Consider the following 19,204-nt stretch of genomic DNA (forward strand, 5'->3'; position numbering starts at 1 on the left):
GAGGTAATTCAAGAATGTGGCATAATGAGGGAGGGACTATTTTCTTGAAATCCAAAGAATGATATAATGCCATTTGTTTCATAATGGTGATATAATTTATATTCTAAAATGTACATACAAAGTAATAGAGGATCTGTCCCAGAATTGGTCTTGAGAAAAATTGTAAAGTTAGTAAATTGCATTCACTTAATCCATCAATCTTTGTTGAGGGCTCAGGAGAAGTGCCATCTTGCTCTAGACACAATGAGAAGCTTGAAGGGTATAAATTCTGTCCCATGTCTAAAGCAGCTTATGCAACCCATAGTCCACCAGCTCTTAACACACCTTGTCAAAAAGGAATAACGGAGTTATGCATGACTGATTGTGCTTATCCTGGGCAACAGGATCTTGACTCTATTCATTAATTCAGTAAGTGTTTATTGGGTGCCAGGTACTGAACTATGTACTAAGCCCACCCAGCATCTACACCTATTAATAATAATATTTGGAATGGTTATTTAACTTAGTAAAGTGTCTGTTGAGATTAACTGAACCCAATTATAAAATGAGAACTATATATAGTTTATTGCACCTAGTGGTATACAATACACTACAAAGATACCTAAGGTCCTGACATTAGTCTCAGTTTCTTCTTACAAAAACAATCTAAGCGCGAAGGGACAGTTTTTCATTTGCAACGCATCTTATTCCACGTGGCCCACCTTGCTTTTGTGCTTTGGGGTCTGATTGATGCTGTTAATGTTGGCTTCAGAAATTGTATGTAATCAGTGACATAATGGAAGAGCTAATAGAAAAATTGACTCAGTCATTGCCTTTTATTGTAAGTGTAAGTCTGCATGTTAGTAATCCAAGGGGTAGATGCATTCTGTTTGGCCTATTAGATGAGAATTTCCTGTTATTTCTCTGTTAAGGCCATTTAGAAAACAGCAGTATAGCTAGCGGGTAGGAGACGTTTGGGAAATGGCATGTGGTAGCCACATATTCTTTGTCCATGAGGACTGCCCTATAGATACTCATATTCTCTCTCTCTCTCTCTCAACTTCTGCCAACTTCCTTGATAATTGCAATTGCCAAATTCCCATCATAGACTTACTGAAGAATAAAACATAAATTCCTTAAGTATTTTGGTCTCCAAATCAAATAAATGTATTTACCACTGTGCATCTATCTTGGTTTTTAAAGTCATAGCAGTTTGGAAAGCCTCCTTTGGATGCCCCTTTGAAGTGACCTCTCACAGTTAGAACTCACTTTGCCTTGATCTGTCTTTTCTTTCATCTATAAACAGGTACAACAAACAAACCAAACCCAGCTTTGTGCCTTCATCTCGTGGGGCTGTCATGATGAGTGCCCGAATCATGCCTGTGGCAGCGTTTGCCCTCAGTGAACGGGGACAGTGACTCAGAGACTCTGTCTTCCGCTGGGCTCCCCTGACCCCAGAGCAGGTACACTGCCACCACCCTAGCTGCTTGGAAAACCCTGGGATGGGTCGCCCTCTCTCCACCACTACTCCTGCAAGTGTTTCCACAAGAATGTGAGTGAATAAACGTAGTCTTTATGTCTGTGTGCATTTAGGGAACTTTATAGAGGCATAAGGAAGATAAATAAATGCCACTTATTTAAAATATGCAACTTAAGTTTTGACAAATACATGCATCCTTGAGACCTTCATCACAATCAAAATAGTGAACATACCTACCTTCCCCAAGTCACCTGTGCTCCTTGCCATCCTCCCCACCTTTCTCCCCTGCTCTCTGCTCCAGGCAACTGCCAACCTCCTTCCTGTCACTACAGATGACTTGGCATTCTCTAGAATTTTATACAAATGAAACCACACTGTTTAAGATCCTTTGATTTTCCTCTCCCCAGTCCTCGATTTTTTCTTGGTCTTGCTTTTTTGGTTCACTGTAATTATTTTGAGCTCCATCTAAATCATGTGTATAAATGAGATGTTCTTTTGGGGGAACATGATACTGAAAGTAAAGTCACTGATTATGGTAGAAAAAGGAAGAATAAGAATGACCGTATTCAGATATAAGAATGCAAAACATTTTTCTTTCTAGGTCAACTCCCAGTTTTTCAAGTCTCATGTCATTCATTCATTTAAGCCAGTAGAATTTTGATCAATAAAAATGGCCTCCCATAAGCAAGGAAAGACCAATTTTGAGTAAATATTTTCTGCTTTAGAAGATAAGGAAATGAGGAAATATTCTTCCAAAATAGTTAGAACTATTTTGAATTTTGAAGCCAAAAGAAGGCATCCTAAACTACCTGGAAAACCTAGCATGCCAGATGATTCCTGCCTCGGGAGTCTGACCAGCCAAGGCTTTGCTCCACTTCCCTCAAGGGGTTTCCTCTTCCAGCCAGGAGAGGAGGAGCTGCTCCTGACTCGCTGGGTAAATGGCTTCTCTCAGAGGAAGGTGCTAAACTCTTGCTGGTTCCCTGGCCAGGACAGGTAGATGAAGCTCTGGGCTTCCACAGCATCTTTGCAAGCTTAATGGGGCGATAACGAGGAGAAAATGGCTTAATTCGTGTGTTGGCCTCCTTCTTGCCAAGCTGGTTGGAATGAGAGAGGTTGTAACTTTGGGAAACCTAGTCATAAAATAGGTTTTTGGTTTTTTTTTTAAACATAGCTGTTTTTGGCAGGGGTAAAGAGACCCTAAAGGAGCAAGTGCCTGCCAGCTTTAGCTTTGAAAATGAACCAATTAATTAGAAAAGTGAGGGGTAGTGGAGGAGATACATCGTATACCACCTGGACAGCCCGTTCCTCTGTTGCCTTATTGGTAAGAAAAACAGATTTAAAAGAAGTGAATTCAAAAGAAAACAAAAAGGTATTTGAACTGGGAAAATGTCTTTTGGGAAGTAGTCTAACCGAATATAAAAGGTGAGGGAGAGACCCTGGAAGAAAGGAGCTTTCCAGGGGAAGCAGCAGGGACCCCCTATTAACATCAGCCTGCCATAGTTAATAACCCTGCATTGGGCAGGAGGCAGGGCCAGATGATCTCTAAGGGCCCTTTCTCACTCGGAGATTCCAAGATGCTGATATTTATGGCGCAATATTCAGAACCTATAAATCGACTACTCTCGGAAGGTGTGCCTTATAATGTCTCTTTTATTTCATCAGTTTTCCCCCTGGATCTTGCCTCCTTCCCTCTGTTACCTCATTGCCAACAGAGCAGGAAAAGTGCATTCAGAGATCCCTGAGTAACATCTGGAGGATGTGTGTTGGCCTCCGGCCCTAGACAGATGTTCTGGGACTATTCCTTTGGCCCCATATTTCAAATGGAAATGTAACAATAACTGCCTATGATGGCTCCCAGTGTCCTCTACCACCAAATTTAAATCCACAATCCAGAAACCCAGAACTCAGCCTTCCCCCTTAGCAGGCCTCTACCTTGTTGTACAGTCCAAATACATGGAAATTCAGGGATCGGGTCCTTAAGTCAGTTGATTGACCAGCAAGTATTTACTGAGCATATAATATGAGTTTACTTTTAAAGTACTTCCAAGGAAAGATCTCTGTACTCAGGATGTTTATGGCCCTGGTTTTGAAAAAGTATTTATATAAAATCATGTAGAGAAGAAAAAAAATCCCTTAGACTATATAACCATATACTAGGTTGTGTGAACATTCAGAACAGGAATCCAGCAGGACTTGAAGTAACAAGCAGAACCTTTGACTATGAGAACCATTTGAATTGGACTGAAAAGAATGGGATTGAATGGGGAATCAAAGAAGAACACCTTCCAGTAGATGAGAACAACAGGCAAAACGGCATGGAACCCTTTTCAGACTGATCCTTGCCAATTGTTTTGTTATTTTTAGTAGGTAGTAATAGCCTCTAAAGTTAGTGGTAGGAGAGGGCTGTTGGTGTATCTCCCTACTAACTTGCTTTAGGTTGTAATTGGCCAGGAGGCCAGGCTGCCACATAGAAGTCTGTTCTGCCATTCACACACAGTTTATTAGCCAGCAACTTGGAGAGCAACCACACAATGTGCTGTAAGCAACTGGGGTCCCATCCACTATCCTTCAAGGGAAACCTGCACTGAAGCAGATGTAGCAGTGTTCTCGTGGTAGGATTCCATAATCCTCTAGTCTGACAAGTGAAGACCCAGGACCCTAGGGACACTATTGCGAAGTGAAGAAAAAAAAATTACTGTAACTAGATTCTAAGACCTTATTTCTATGCCTGTACTGTACCGAAAATCAAACTCACAACCGTAGCCATTAGTGAAGAAATGGTTTCTAACATCCTTTAATTAATAAAGCCACTGGTCATAAGCAGACAGACAGCAGAGATCTTGCAGTAGGTGCCGCTGTAGTTATGGATTTTGATTAAGGTCTTTCAAATGCTGGCTAACTACTTTTACCAATTGCCTCTAGAATGCAGATTAAAATGAATACACACACACACACACACACACACACACACACACACACACATACGTGTGCACAATGATGTCCATGTCAGTGCATTTTGAAATTAGGGGTAATGTAACCAGATGAAGATGAGCATGGTATAGGTTGTAGACAATGAAAGGACTATCAGCTGAACAATAGATCATGGGAAGAAAGGAGAGAATAGGTTATAAGATGGATTTTTGGCAGACTGGTGACGTGTTGGAATCCAGGATGAACAGGTTTGCTGGGGTAACCTATGGATGGGATGACCATGTAATTTATTGTTCAAAGAGGGATACTGTAGAGAGTAACAGGAGACGTTATAGGAACAACACAGGACAACAATTGAAAACTAACTCTGTCCCAGGCAAACCAGGTCATATGGGGTCGGCCTAGCTATGGTCATGGGAATAAAGCAAGGAGAAGGCCTGCTGACGAGTCATTCATCAGACACTAGAGTATGACCTCAGCTCTGGCTCATCTGGACACAGCAAAGGTTGCTTTTGTGACCTGACAGATCAGAGGGGCTACCTGGGAGGGGAACTCCCTTGGACTATACCTTGATTATCTTAGACTTTGTGATATGCAGCTAACCTGGAATCCTATCTCTCTTAGCATCTCCTGAACATATTCTATATTCCCCAAATTTGACTTGGACATGAACGATTATATGACAGGGTGAAAACCACCTCTCTCACTGTTTTGCTAATGTGAACTTGGACGATTATCTTAAGATTCAGGAAGTACTGGGTGCTCTGGCACTTCATGTGATTTCACTCTGGGAAAATCACAGTATGCATAACGATGAACCCAATTGTGACTACCTGAGACCCAAGGAGTGGTCCATGCTATGAACACATGTGATCAATAAAGGGCTAGAACTCAGGTGAGACAGTCCCTTAGCAACATTGATACTGAGGCTGGAGAAGATTAGAATAGCCATCCTCCACCATGCTGCTTATTACTCATCCCATAATTTTCCTTTCAACAGAGGCCACAAGGGTGGTTGTAGAAGGGTTTGGGTCATTTCCTAAAATGAATATACAACTGACCAAGATTGTTATTTTTTTGCAATATAGTCATCCCTTGCATTTGCTCATTCACTGCACAGGTATGTATTAAACATCTTTCACTTTCCAGGCATTATTAGGTGCTATGGATCAAATGTAAAGCAAAAACCCAACAACCCTGTTATCAGTGGAGGATAAAATAGAATTGATCTTTATTATTTTCCAATTCCATATTTGTGAATTTGCCTGCTCAGTAAAATGCATTTATAACCTTATTTGCAGACATGCACGGAGTGTGAAAAATTAGAGTTGCCCACTGCTCAAGTCCCCAGCTCAGGTCTAACAACACAGCACTGTCTATTGTTTCAGTTCTCATGTTGTCAACAAGTGTCTTCTTATGATCTCCTAGGGGTCATATTTATTAAATTTCTGTGCATGTCACTGGTGAATTCACCCTTTCAACTGGGTTCAAGCATAAAGCTGAAGTGCAGTCTCATGTTTCTATGTACAACACTCTGATATGCCTTCCAAAGAAAATACCTATTAGATAAGCTTCCTTCAGGCTAGAGTGATAGTGCTGCTAGCCATGAGGTCAATGTTAATGAATTAGCAATATATATTCAATCAGGTGTCTTTAAACAGAAGCACACATAAAGGAAGGCTATGTACAATTGGTTGATGAAAGGATTATGACCACAGGCTGACCATACCTTTCGCAAGGAGCAATAGTTCAACGTTCCCTAATTCAGAGTTTGTGGCAACTTTATAGCACAAAGCTTTCATGAATAATGCAGATCGGCTGTGTTAACTAAAATAATCCCAAAAATATGAATGCAGCTAGGACAGCTGCTGGCACTGCGAGACTGGGGTGACCAGAGAAGACTTCTCCATACAAAAGAGGCACAAGCTGCAGTGTGACGGATCAGGAGTGAGGTAAAGGAAGAGTTCTGGGGAGCAGGAATAGCAGGGGGCTCCCCTGAAATGAGAGAAACAACAGGTCTGTTGTAGCTGGTTGGAGAGTGAGGGAAGATAGTTCAAAGGCAGGGTCAGAAACGGACCATGGGCCAGTTTATGTTGGGCCCTGTAGAATTTTAATTGAGAGCAAAGGTGGGGGCAAAGTCTGATTTACATCGTAAGAAGTTGCTTTGCTACTGTGAAACTTTTGAGAGCAACCAGAGTGAATGCAAGGAGCCCAAGATATTATTGCTAATATTTTGCAGAAAGATGTTGTATGTTTGTGCCAGAATCTTATTGATTAGAATGGAGAGACACAATTATTCAACACATATTTAGGAGGTAAACTGGGCAGAACTTGGGGACGAACTGAGGACCACAAAGCTATCATGAATTAACTGTGGTTTCAGAGATGCCCCCATGGCAATGCATTCCAGTGACTGGGGACCTTCTGAAACTCAAGCATAGTCCTTGGAGCAAACATAAGACTTCCAGACTGACTTCTAGATGTGGAACTAGTTCGAGAGCAGGACCCTCCAGGTCTTCCAACCTTCCTGGATTTAATAGTTGCTAGTAAATCTGGCCTTTCACCAGTCTTTCTTTTTCAACTGAGTCATAAACCCAAAGCCAGTGCAGGCCATATAGCCTATCTCGTAGAGTGCCTGCCTCGCATGCTCGAGGCCCGGGTTTGAGTCCCCAGCACTGTGGGATTGCGGAAATAACAAACAAACAAACCCAAAGCCATTGTCCCTGTCCTCTGGAAACCTGATGAGGTGCCCAATCTGGCTGTAGCCAGGGATCAGAAAACCAGACATAGAACCTAAATCTGGACAGCCTCAGTACTGACCTCAACCATAGGATGATTTTATTCTCCTACCAGGTTAGTGCTACTGAGTATTTTCCTTCAGTTCTACTGAAAGCCCTTGTGTCAGTTTGATCTTCATAAGTAAAGCCCTGATCCAAGTCCAAGAGAAGCCTCCTGAAGCTTCCTCCATTTACTGAAGTTTGCTTTGCAGCAGCTCCATCCCTTCTGTAAGAATCTACATTTGAAATGAGCCCCTGTGGGTCTTTTTTTTTTTTTTTTTTTTTTTTTGAGGGAGGGTACCAGGGATTGAACTCGGGTACTTGACCACTGAGCTACATCCTCAGCCCTATTTTGCATTTTACTTAGGGACAAGGTCTCACTGAGTTGCTTAGGGTCTCACTTTTCGCATTTGCGGAGGCTGACTTTGAACTCGTGATCCTCCTGCCTCAGTTTCCTCAGTCGCTGGGATTACAGGCGTGTGCCACCATGCCTGACTGAGTTGGGTCTTTTTATTTGGGCAGCATTCTGCCTATCAGTGTGTTGGTTCAGGTGGTCTAAAGGTAATCAGCAATGCTAGGGGTGAGGGTACTCCTGGATGGTCCCTTTATTGATTGGGATGCTCCCGTGTACCTCACCAAACCTGCCTCCTGTGACTCCGGTGGCACTGCTGTGACGCCCAGAGCAGAGAGCAGCCAGCTGATCCAGCGTCTCCACCATCCAATTAAAACGTTTTACTATCTTTCCTTTTTATCTCGCCTTTGTAATTGGATTCCTAGTTTCTCAATTTTCATGGCAGCAAAAGGAGGGGGGTAAATGATAGCAAGTATCTGATAAAAATAAAAAGCGATGATTTAATTTCTGCTGAAGGGATTCTCTCTCACCTTTATGAGGCCTTTGAAAGGGTTCCTGAGCACCTCACCCACTCAGGTGTTGGCCCTGTGATTCCTTCTGGGTAGTCAAAGCATCTTAGAAATAACAGGCACCATAAGAACAGAAAAATTGAAAATCGCCAAATGCACAGAGGATCCAGAAGGGACAATTTGTGAGGTGATGACAAGACTAGATAGTGTGTGACAGCAATATCTGATTATATGAGACCTCAGGCATCCTGGAACTATGAAGTTCCTGGAGTGGGAGCAGGGAGGTCCTGCAAGAATACCTTTTCCCAAGAAAGCAGACATTGGTGATTAAATTTGTGCATGAAATAAACTATCACTTGCTGGCTCTGTAAATTTCATAAGCTGTAACATTCCAATTTTGGTATCAGGATGAAAAGGGTCAAAATGTGTGAAAGCACTCTATGTAATTCTCTAGACAAAATTTGTTACAATCATTGTCATTGTTATATTATTAGTACTCCTATTATGTTCCACGGTGCCTGGGAGAGTCTCCTACATATATCATTTAGTAAGTAAATATATGTACACCGACCAATTCACTGGGAGATGACTTAACCTTTATGTATTTCCAACACCAATTCTCCAACACTAACTGGGTGTCCTACAATTCAATTCAATTCTGATGCTAACTGCCTAGAGTTCTACAAGACCTGTTAGGCTAAGGGGTCAGGCAGACAAGACTACCCGACTTCAGACACCAACTCTGAGTTCCAGGTATCTCAAAGCACTTCCTGCTACCTGGCTTGCAATTCAGGACTCCCCACCATTTCCTCAGATTCTATACTGCTCTGAAACAATTCAGGGAAGCTTGATATTTACAATTACTAGTTTATCATATAGGATACAAATGGACAGCCAAATGAAGAGGTATGTAGAGCAAGCTCTAGAAGAGTCTGAACAGCAGAGATTTTAAATGCAAGAGAGAAGAGTCAAATCCCAGAAATGTGGTCAGAACAGAGCCAGTGAATACTCTGCGAAGAGTCAGAGTGAGAAATAAAGTTGTCTGGAAGTGAATGCAATGAGGCTAGCCCCCAAGAACACTTGATATCCACTGTATGCATCTTTTTTTCTGCAAGAAAAGAAGAGACTTAGTACTTGTCATTATTTTTCAGTTTAAAATACATTATTGAGAATTTACTATATGCCAGAAAGGAACTCAGTAGGTGCGAGAGAGACAGAGATTTTTTAGAAAAGAAACTCAGCTGAGATCACACCATGAATGTGATGCTCTCCAAAAGATTCCCTGCAAAGCACAGCCCTGTCTTCCTTTTGATTTATTTTCCTGCTCTTTCTAGGCAAACCTCTCCCACCAGATATTTCCTCTGCACTTAATTTATGAACTTGATCCATGTGTCCTGTCTGGTTCACTAGCACTGTCCTATATTGCTCTATTGTAGGACCGGACCACAATTTACTCAATTGCCTTTGAAAGACTCGTGGGTTAGTTCCAGTTTTGCATTATGTATTGATTCGTATACATGTCTTTTGACTTCCCCGTGATTATAAAATAGGAAAAATACTTACCAGAAGAACTGCAGGAATAAAGAAACTGCATCTTAAACTCTACTAGAAAATTCCAACCTTCTATCTGTCCAAAATGAGAGAAGAACCAATTTATACTCCCATTAACAGGATAGGAGAGTTCCATATCTACATTCTTGCCAATACTTGGAACTATCATATTTTCAAATCTTTGCCAGTGTCTTGAGTGAGAAACTCTAGCTCACTACAGTCTACTTTTCATTTCCCTAATAATAAAGGGTTCAACTTCTGTTCATATATTTATTGGTGATTTGTATTCTTATTCTGTGAATTCTCTATCCATATAATTTTCTCCGTATTGAAAAATTGTATCCACCTTATTTCATAATGACATTTTATTCTAAAAAATATTTGCTTTCCTTATTAAGATCTTTACCTTAATTTAATTCATGTTCATGGTATGAAGTCAGGATCCAATATCCAACTTTATTTTCTTTCCATATAGATGACCAGCTGTCTCCACACCAAGAATAGGTGAATCTCCAGGGCCACCTCTGTCAGAATTCCAGAAAATTCAAAGAATCTAGTTCTGGCTTTTGATCCTGCTCTCCATCAATCCGTTTGCTAATACCATGTGGTCATAATAACTTATAGCTTTGCAAGAAAGCTTTAGATGGGATGTTGTATATGTCAGCTTTTCATACTACAACAAAATACCTGAGATAACTAACTTATAAAGAGAAAAGATTTGTTTTGGCTCAGCATTTTGGAGTTTCTGATCCAAGATTAGGCAGACCCATTGCTCAAGGCCTCTGATGGCAGTGTCAGATGGCAATGGCAAGGGGCATGTGATAGAGCAAACTGCTCACCTGGTGACCAGGAAGCAAAAAGGAAAGAGGAAGAACTGGAGGTTCCATTATCCCTTCAAGAGCACAGCTCAGTGGACTGAGAACCTTCCATAGGCCTCACCAGAGGTTCTACCACATCCCAACATCTGGGCCTTTGGGACATATTCAACATCCAAACTATAGTAGAAATGAACCCTAATTTATTCTGAATCTTTGGTCCTTTCTCTTTTTCCTTTAACTGCCTCTAGTTCCCACTCACTATCCCCTCAATTTTCAAGGCTCAATTTAAATTCAGTACTGCCATAAGCTTTTGCAGAACAGACCATTCAGAATTATTATGGTCAACTGCCAGGCTCCTTTAACACCTTTACCCTTATGGTAGTATTACATTTTGAAGTCAGCCTTGAGTTTTGCCATTGTCCCATGTATCCCATCCTCCTTCCCCTCATGCCCACATATCTCTGAGTGCCCTAAAAAACAGAAGTTTCAGCTCTTCATTCCCATGGGAACTTACCCAGAATGCATAGCACAAATAGACACTAGGTAGAGTTCATAAGTTGAAACTCTTTGTCATCTTGTTGGCACTGAATTCTGTCTGCCACATCATCCAGGACACTGGGACAGTTTCCCCTGCAGAAGTTTACCTGATTCTTCTACCACATCTGGGTCACACTGGACTACAGGAAGCCCAGAGTGTATAACACAAACTCAGTAAGGAATTCTAGCTTGTGAGATATGTATGAAAATTATTTAGAAAATTTGAAACACACAACAACAATATTTAGTTCTCTAATCCATTTATGAATGTGTAAATAAAAATTTAGATTTTTTTCAAAACTCTTACACACTGCTCCTCTCACTCGGATGAGGTGACAAAAGGGGTCCAAACAGCAGAGTGGGAACCCACTCCCACTAATCCCCAACTTCCTCTGCTTCTCTGAGACCCAATTCCCTCCCTATCACACACTGTACCAGATCAGTCCAAGGTCACTTCTAGCTCACACATCCTATGTCTGTGGTTTGCTCTTTTCCTGTCTTTACTGTTGCTCCTAAAGTGCCAATTCTATGTGACCTTGACATCCCTGAATCTTGATTGTATCATCTTTAACAGAAAAATGTGAGACTTAACCAAGTGATTTTCACTCCCATTGCTATGATTTTATATACTTCCTAATCAACCTGCAAGACAAGTCTGATATCAGTGACTTGCTACAGTTAAAAATAAGGAACCCAAGGCTCAGAGAGGTTGAGTGACTTGCCCAGGATCGCGCTGTAGGAAGTTAAAAATAAAAGCAAGGCCTCAGAGTTTGGGCTGCCAAGGAGGAGCTCAGCATCTTCTTCCTGTCTCATTGTCTCCTTGTGGGTCTGCATGCCTACCCTAGTTATGTGGCTCTGCTTTTCTTTTGCATAGCTCATCACGGCGTGGATTTAGCTCCTTGCAGAATTCAGCAGCAATGAACAAAAACACCAGTGTCAGAGGTTTTTGACTTGCTTCAGCTCCTACTAGCCTCTCATGTTGGTGATGACCTCTCATTGACCCAAGAGTAAGGGCGAGGCCGGCAGTACAATTCCTGTAGCTTGAGACAGTTTGTAATGGCATTTCAGTGTGTTCTGCCCAACTTCTGTGTGCTCATTTTGATTTCTTGTTCTCAAAGGTGCTTCATGTTCCCCATCCATTTGGATGTAGCAGATCATATTTGGAAGGGCTTTAAGTTCACTGGGAAACTTCACTTGATCAAAAACACATGATTCAGTCTGGAGATGATACCAAGTGGGAGAAAAGTTATATAATGGGGATGGCATAGATATGTTCCAAGGAGTATATACATATATGTATGTGTGTGTATATGTGTGTGTGTATAATTTTTTTTTGCAACCACTTGAAAATTTTATAGTATACCACAAGTGTCATGTTAGGCCCACTGACCATGTTGCAATTACAGAAATGGATTCTGTAGTTTTAAAAAAAAATTACCAGCAATTCTTTTTCCCTGTTCCATCTTTCAGTTGACTGGCCATGTTCCAACCTCCTTCTATGGATGGAATAGATATCAATGGGCCTCCCAGGCAGCAGACCAGCACGTCTGTTCCAGAACACTGCAAAGTTCAGGCAAGAGACAGGCAGCAACAGTTGTCCCTAAGATGTACTGGGCATTTCAATTCTGATTGTGTGGTACCATGAATCAGCAATCATGGGAAACCTGCACAAACATAACCCATGTTGGTTAAAGCACTTTCATCTCCTGGGCATTTTCCCAAATGTTTCCTGTGAATTATCCAAGGTGCTGTCATCTCTAGATTGTAAAAAATTAAAAGGCAAGAAGTGGAACATAGACAAAGATTAAGAGAACTAACTAGGCATAACTTAGCTAAAGGAAAATGCCAAAGGACCTGAAAGGCATCTCTAAGTATTTTATGTGCCTAGGTAATTTGGCAAAAGGCAACATCAAAATGCATCATCAATGGCCAGAAACAATGTCTGCCTACAGTAACATAAAAAGTAGTCCAAAAAAATCCCCATCGATTCTTTACTGAGCAAATATTTTGTGCGCAACCCATTGCTGGGGACTGAAGAGGACTTAAGACAAAAGCAGCATGTGCTATGGCAACTCTCCTCCTTAAGGACAACGAGATGAAAAGACAAAACACTCCCTGCAGGGGAGTTTAGGGTGATTGACAATATGCTAAAAGAGTTCAGGGCAGGGAGAGTGCCCTATGACCTGAGGTGACCAAATAGCCAGAGAAATGGATTTAGAGTATTTTCTCCAAAGTGAAGAATAAATGTCACTCAAAACCAACCTAGATCAAGCCCCAGAAATCACGATGTGTCACTGAGATGCACGAAGCAGTTGCTGTTTCTGATTTCTCTGAATCCCAAGAACACCCCTATGACTCAGGCAGGGTTGATTATCAAATAAACACACTCATAGCTCAAGGTCACAGGGACAGCACGCTCATCACAGTGAGGGAAATTCCTCGGGAAGAGGCCCGGTTCCTCCTCCTGGCAGCAGGACCGGTGCAGCTCCACGGGCCTGATAATTAGGAAGCTCAGTTTAATTCCAAATATCTGGGCAACGATCGATAGTGGGAGCATGTGGGGTGTGTGGCTGGACTGGTTTATGTGACGGGTCACACATTAGGTACCTAATTGATGTGGCTTCTCGGGATGTGGTAATGCCGCTGACGCACACCACTTTCCTATTACTAGGCTTAATGGCTCATCTTTTGATTTCTGCCTCACTCCCAGCACACTGTTATTTAAATAAGACCCTATTAGGAGATTTATTTATCACAAGAAAAAGATTTATCCGGGAAAAAAAAAATCCACTGAGACACAGCCATTCCCTTTTCAGAGGCGCCATAATAAAGAAGACAATAGCAATATTTTTACTGTTTAGGTCGATACAATTATAGGATGGGAGAAAGCAAGAAGCAAAAAATATAAATTTCACACTCAGTGACCTAGTAATTTGTCAGTCATTTTCTGCATTAAACCTAATGCATCCTCTGGGACTGGGGCAGAGGATACCAGAGAAATCACACTCCCGGCCTGACCAGCCTCACTCCACACCACCTCCTCCTTTTTCCTCTTTCCTTGATCTTTTTTTCTGTATTTGGTTGTCTTTGTCTTGGTTCCTGGGCTTTTCTGATGCAGTGTTCTTTGGTCTTCTATTCCAATACCAATTGCTCAAACATAATCTCCTATTTACCTCTCAAATGAATGTTTTCTACTTACTGGAAGAAAGGGACATAATACGGGGTGGTAGAAAAAAACAGTTCAACTTTCCCACCAGGGGAAAAGAAGGCCCTTCCATCCTTCCTGAGTTCCGAGCCTAACTGTCTTTTTTTCCCATGCCAGCACTTCTCTCCTCTAGTGCTGCTCTCTTAATTCTGCAAACCTTTAATGCCTCCTGTATTTGCAGTCAAATGTTGAGTTTGAGAAGTATAAAAGTGGGACATAAGGAAGATCATTCCCTCCAAGAGCTTAGAATGTATATGACAAGGAGAGATAAAATTGAGACAGACACCTATGTAGGATGCTGGAGAGCTGGAGAGATGAGCGAGGACCAGGTATAACAATCATATCCAGATACCAGAAGGATGAGTGGACACATTGTGGGGCTTTGAAGAACCTGAAATGGGATCAAAGTAGGGGATCGTCAGGGATAGTAGGTCAGAATAAGAAAACCTTCTCAAAATGATGAACAGAATCCTCTGACAAAAGAAAACGATTTTTTTGAGGAGTTGCTGCACTGACAAGGTATAAGCTTGGCCCATTTAAACCCCAAGTTCTCTGATATGACAAATATGTGCTTCATTAGTCTGAAGAAGGTATACATTCATGTGAGCTTTGGAAGACCTCAGAGAAAGGGTATAACTGAGTTGAGCCCCATGTAAAACCTGAACTTACAGAGAGGACATGGCAAAGGTGCTTCTAGGGAGGCAATAACACACATGCAACCCCCCTGCCGTATGCATAACATATAAACACACACACACACACCATTCTTTCTTCTGATGCTCTGTCCAGGGAGCAAATTTCTTTCCTTTAGATAGAGAAGAATAAGTTCGTGACATGTTCATCCATCCCCCAGAGAAGGAAAGAACAAAAAGTAGACCAAACTTTAAACTTGATGCCTTTATTGTTTTTCTCTTTTGCCCTTTAATTCCACTATTCTTTCTTTCAAAATGATTTACTGAGGGGGACACTGGGACTAGGTTCAGAGATACTTGGAGGTGCAAAGACAGGTATCATCCCTCCCCTCCTAGAGCTTACATTCTGTCAGCAGAGGCAGACCTTGGCCAAGCAATGTCATAAATATTTATTTACAGATGACACCAAAGAAAAATAGAGGAGGTAATGAGAGCAGATAAAACAGCACAGATCTAGGCCAGGGTGGAGACAGAGCAAATTTCCATGAGCAATTCGAGCTGAGACCTAAGGTTAAGAGATGATGACAGATAAAGGGAAATGTGAAGAATATCAAGAAGGAAGGAAAGGAAGAAAAATGTTAAATAATATTCTAGGAAGAAACCTTCAGATTTAGCTCAATGATGGAGTGCTTGCCTCACATGTACAAGGTCCTTAGTTTGATTCTCAGCACTGGAAAAAAAAATAAAATCCAGGAAGAGAAAACACAAAAGCAGGAGAGAGACCTACATAGGTAAGTGCAATGGTTTAGATATGAGTTGTCCCTAAAAGCTCACTTGTGAGACAATGCACGAATTTTCAGAGGTGAATTGACTAGATTATAAGAGGTATAAACTAATCAGTGGATTGATCTACTGATACAAATTAACTGGTAGTAACTGTAGACAGGTTGGATGTGACTGGAAGAGACAGGTCACTGGGGGCATGACTTTGGGGTATATATTTTGTCCCTGATGGGTGTAGCTATATCTGCTCCCTGTTTGCCATGTCCTGAGACTTCTTTGTCTGCCAGATCCTTCTACCATGATGTTCTGCCTCACCTTGGGTCAATAGCTATGGAATCAGCCCACCATGAACTGAACTTCTGAAACCAGGAGCCAATATAAACTTTTTTCCTCTATTTTGTTCTTGCCAGAAAAACAAAATGTGAATAAAACAGAAATTAGTACCAAGAAGAGGGATTGTTGCTGTGAATTAAACTGACCATGTGGTTCAGAAACCTTTGAAGCTGGTTTGCCAGGGGATGTAGTCTTAAAATTTAGAGATGCAAGCTGGAATAGTTTTAGAATTGGGCAATTATTGGGCAATTCTGGTGGAAGTTCAGAAGACCAGAATATCAATAGGACTTAAGACAGTGAAGACTGAGCTCAGGAGGTTTCAGAAGAGAAGGAGGATTCTACTGAAAATTGGACTAGAGGCTATTCACGTTATGTTCTAGCAAAAAAGTTGTCTACATTTTGCCCAATCCCTAAGACTTATTGTGAGACTGAATTTAAAGGTATTATACTATTAATCTGGCAGAGAAAATTTCAAGGGAGCACAGTATATAGGCAGTGGCATGGATATTGCTGGAAACTTAGGCAAGTTCACTGTGATAATCAGGAGCAGAAAGCAAAGCAGAAAGATTTGAAAAAATTGCAGTTTGACCAGAAAAGTGGGAGTAAAACTGGAGCTAAGGAAGGCATGGTTGCTAAAGAGATGACAGCTACTAAAAGTATGCTAAATATTTTACTCAGAGACAATAGGAAAGATGGTTTCAGGTCATTTTAGGAATTGGCAAGACCACACCCATCTCAGGATTGAGGTTGTAAAAGTTAAAATTCCTTTGAGAAAAGACCATTGAGTTTCTCTTCTTGCACAGGGGAGGACTAGAAAATTATTTCACTATGTTCAGTTGCCCAGGCACACAAAGGTTGCTGTAGCTGTGGTCCCAGGAGGCCTGGTTACTGCTTGAGAGGGTGACAGACCTTGGTATCAACAACATGGTGCTCATTCTTCAGGATTTCAGGGTGCTGGAGGTAGTGGATCATGGATGCTTCCACTGAGATTTCAAAGGAAGGCCTGGGAGGTTCCTGTAGGCTGCCCCTGAAAGGGCAATTCATGAAGGAGTTAGAAAGAACCTGAGGCTGCATTGAAGATCTCCAAAATTAAGAGATGCCAGAAACAGAAACTACTGCCTAAGAACTCTGAAGGAATTGAGCAGGAACAAACCAAGAGAGAGGCCATGTGGACTGTAACCAGCAAGGCCATAGGGACAGAGCTACACAACTCTTTGATGAGAACATCATGATGCCATGTGCCCTAGATGCTGGATGTGGTGCTGTAGGACTTGTTTGTCCAGCTGAATTTGGGTCTTGTTTTGTTCCCATCTCTTCTTTCCATGCCCTGTTTCTCCCTTGTGAGGTAGAAATGTTTACTCTTTGCCATTATATATTAAATATATGTAACTTGCTTTTCATATTTACAAAACTCCATGAGTTTGTCTTGAGTTAGGTGAGATTTGAACTTGGATTTTTGGGCAATGCTGAAACTGTTAAGACTATGAGGATTCTTAGAAATGAACTTAGTCTATTTTTCACTGTGAGATGGGCATGAACTTTAGGGGGCCAGGGGTGGAATGCTATGGATCCACTAATATGGATATACTAACTGTAGAAAGATAGTGTGTGACTGGAGGAGATAGGTCACCAGAAGTGTACCTTTGTAGTATATATTTTGTCCCTGGTGAGCGGAGCTCCGTCTACTTCCTGGTTGCCATGTCCCAAGCTTCTTTTCCCTGCCACATCCTTCTGTCTTGATGCTCTGCCTTACCTTAGGCCCAGATCTTTGGAGTCAGACCACCATGGACTGAACCTCTGAAATCATGAGCCAAAATAAACTTTTCTCCTTTATATTGCTCTTGTCAGGTATACTGGTCACAGTAATGCAAAAGCTGACTATAACAGCAAGGTATTGAAAGAGAACTCTAGGAAACACTAGCAACCATACACTTCTACAGTGGTGGAATGCAGTTCAATTAGGTCATGATTCATGCCCAGGGAAGAAATGTGGGTAAAATGATGAAATGTGGGAACCTGAAATTTCTGTAAATATTATAGTGCTGATTTTGAGAGTTTTTTGAAAGATGGGAAGGTTAACATTCATCCTGTAGGTCACTTGTGTTATGCCTGGAGTCCATGTGACCTGGCATAGCACAATTCTGTAGATCCAAGCAGAATTTATAGACTAAATTCATAGTTGTCTGTTCATTATCCAAGCAAGAATTACACTCAGGGGCCCATGAATAGGTTTCCTCTGTACCACATTATTAAGCCTCAATAAGATAGGAAGACGATGACACATTTGGTATGGAGGAACCCTTAGACTGGGTACCAAGGTGATGGACATAGCATATATGGTACATGCACATGAGGGCTGTGACTGGTAGTTTTCTTCTTACCACCTTCTCAGACTAAATACAGTAATCTAGATTACCTAGTCCTTTTCATTATTCTATTTATGACTGCTTAAGCCTGGTTTTACTCTGAAATCTTAGCAATTTGTGTTAAATAGATTAAATGAGTTGCCAAATATTTTCTCCTTTCTAAGATTAAAAAAATTTTTAACAAGACAATGGGGATTCTTTCAAGAAAGCATAATGGTGGAGATTATGGGAAATATATGTCCATTTGTTCTTCTTTCACTATGAGACAAAGGCAAAACTCTTGGGTTCATCTTAAGAACATTGAAGGTGCTTGAGATAACTTTTAGAAGGAGGTAGGGTTGAGGTAAGCTAAAAAGCAGATGAATAATTGTTCTCTTTAACATCAATACTAGTAAATATAAAGACAAATTACCCACACTATAACCAGAAGAAGTCGCTGATTCAAGCTTATCTAAGCTATTGATGTTCCCTGGATCACTAGTCCAACTTGTTAGCATTCTATTTACCAAATCAATAGTCTTCAAGAATCCAAGGTTAATCAATCAGCAAAGCTTCTAAGTATTGGAGTGGCCTGATTTCTGAGGATCCTTGAGAACTAGGCAGGGTGGGATTCATTGGGTTATCCTCATTAGCAGAGGTAGCTGTGATTCAGCCCTCTACGCACCAGAGCTCATCTTGGGTAAATGCTTCCATGTGACTGACATGGGAAGAAAACCTTATCAGGACAGTTTTGACTTATGGAAGCTCCCAGCTCTGTGGAGCAGATGAGCTGGTAGGCATGTGCTCAGATTCCACTGGGATTCCCTGAACCTTGTCTGGTGGAATCAATAGCCCTCCCAGAGCTAGTAACATATGGTTATCTAGTGGGAACAAGTTGTCAACGCTTTGGTAAAGCCACTGCTCTAATAAAAGATGATCTCCATAGAAATGGTCCAAAGAGGTGAAATTAGG

Source organism: Sciurus carolinensis, chromosome 15, assembly GCF_902686445.1.
Source record: "Sciurus carolinensis chromosome 15, mSciCar1.2, whole genome shotgun sequence".
Classification (NCBI taxonomy): domain Eukaryota; kingdom Metazoa; phylum Chordata; class Mammalia; order Rodentia; family Sciuridae; genus Sciurus; species Sciurus carolinensis.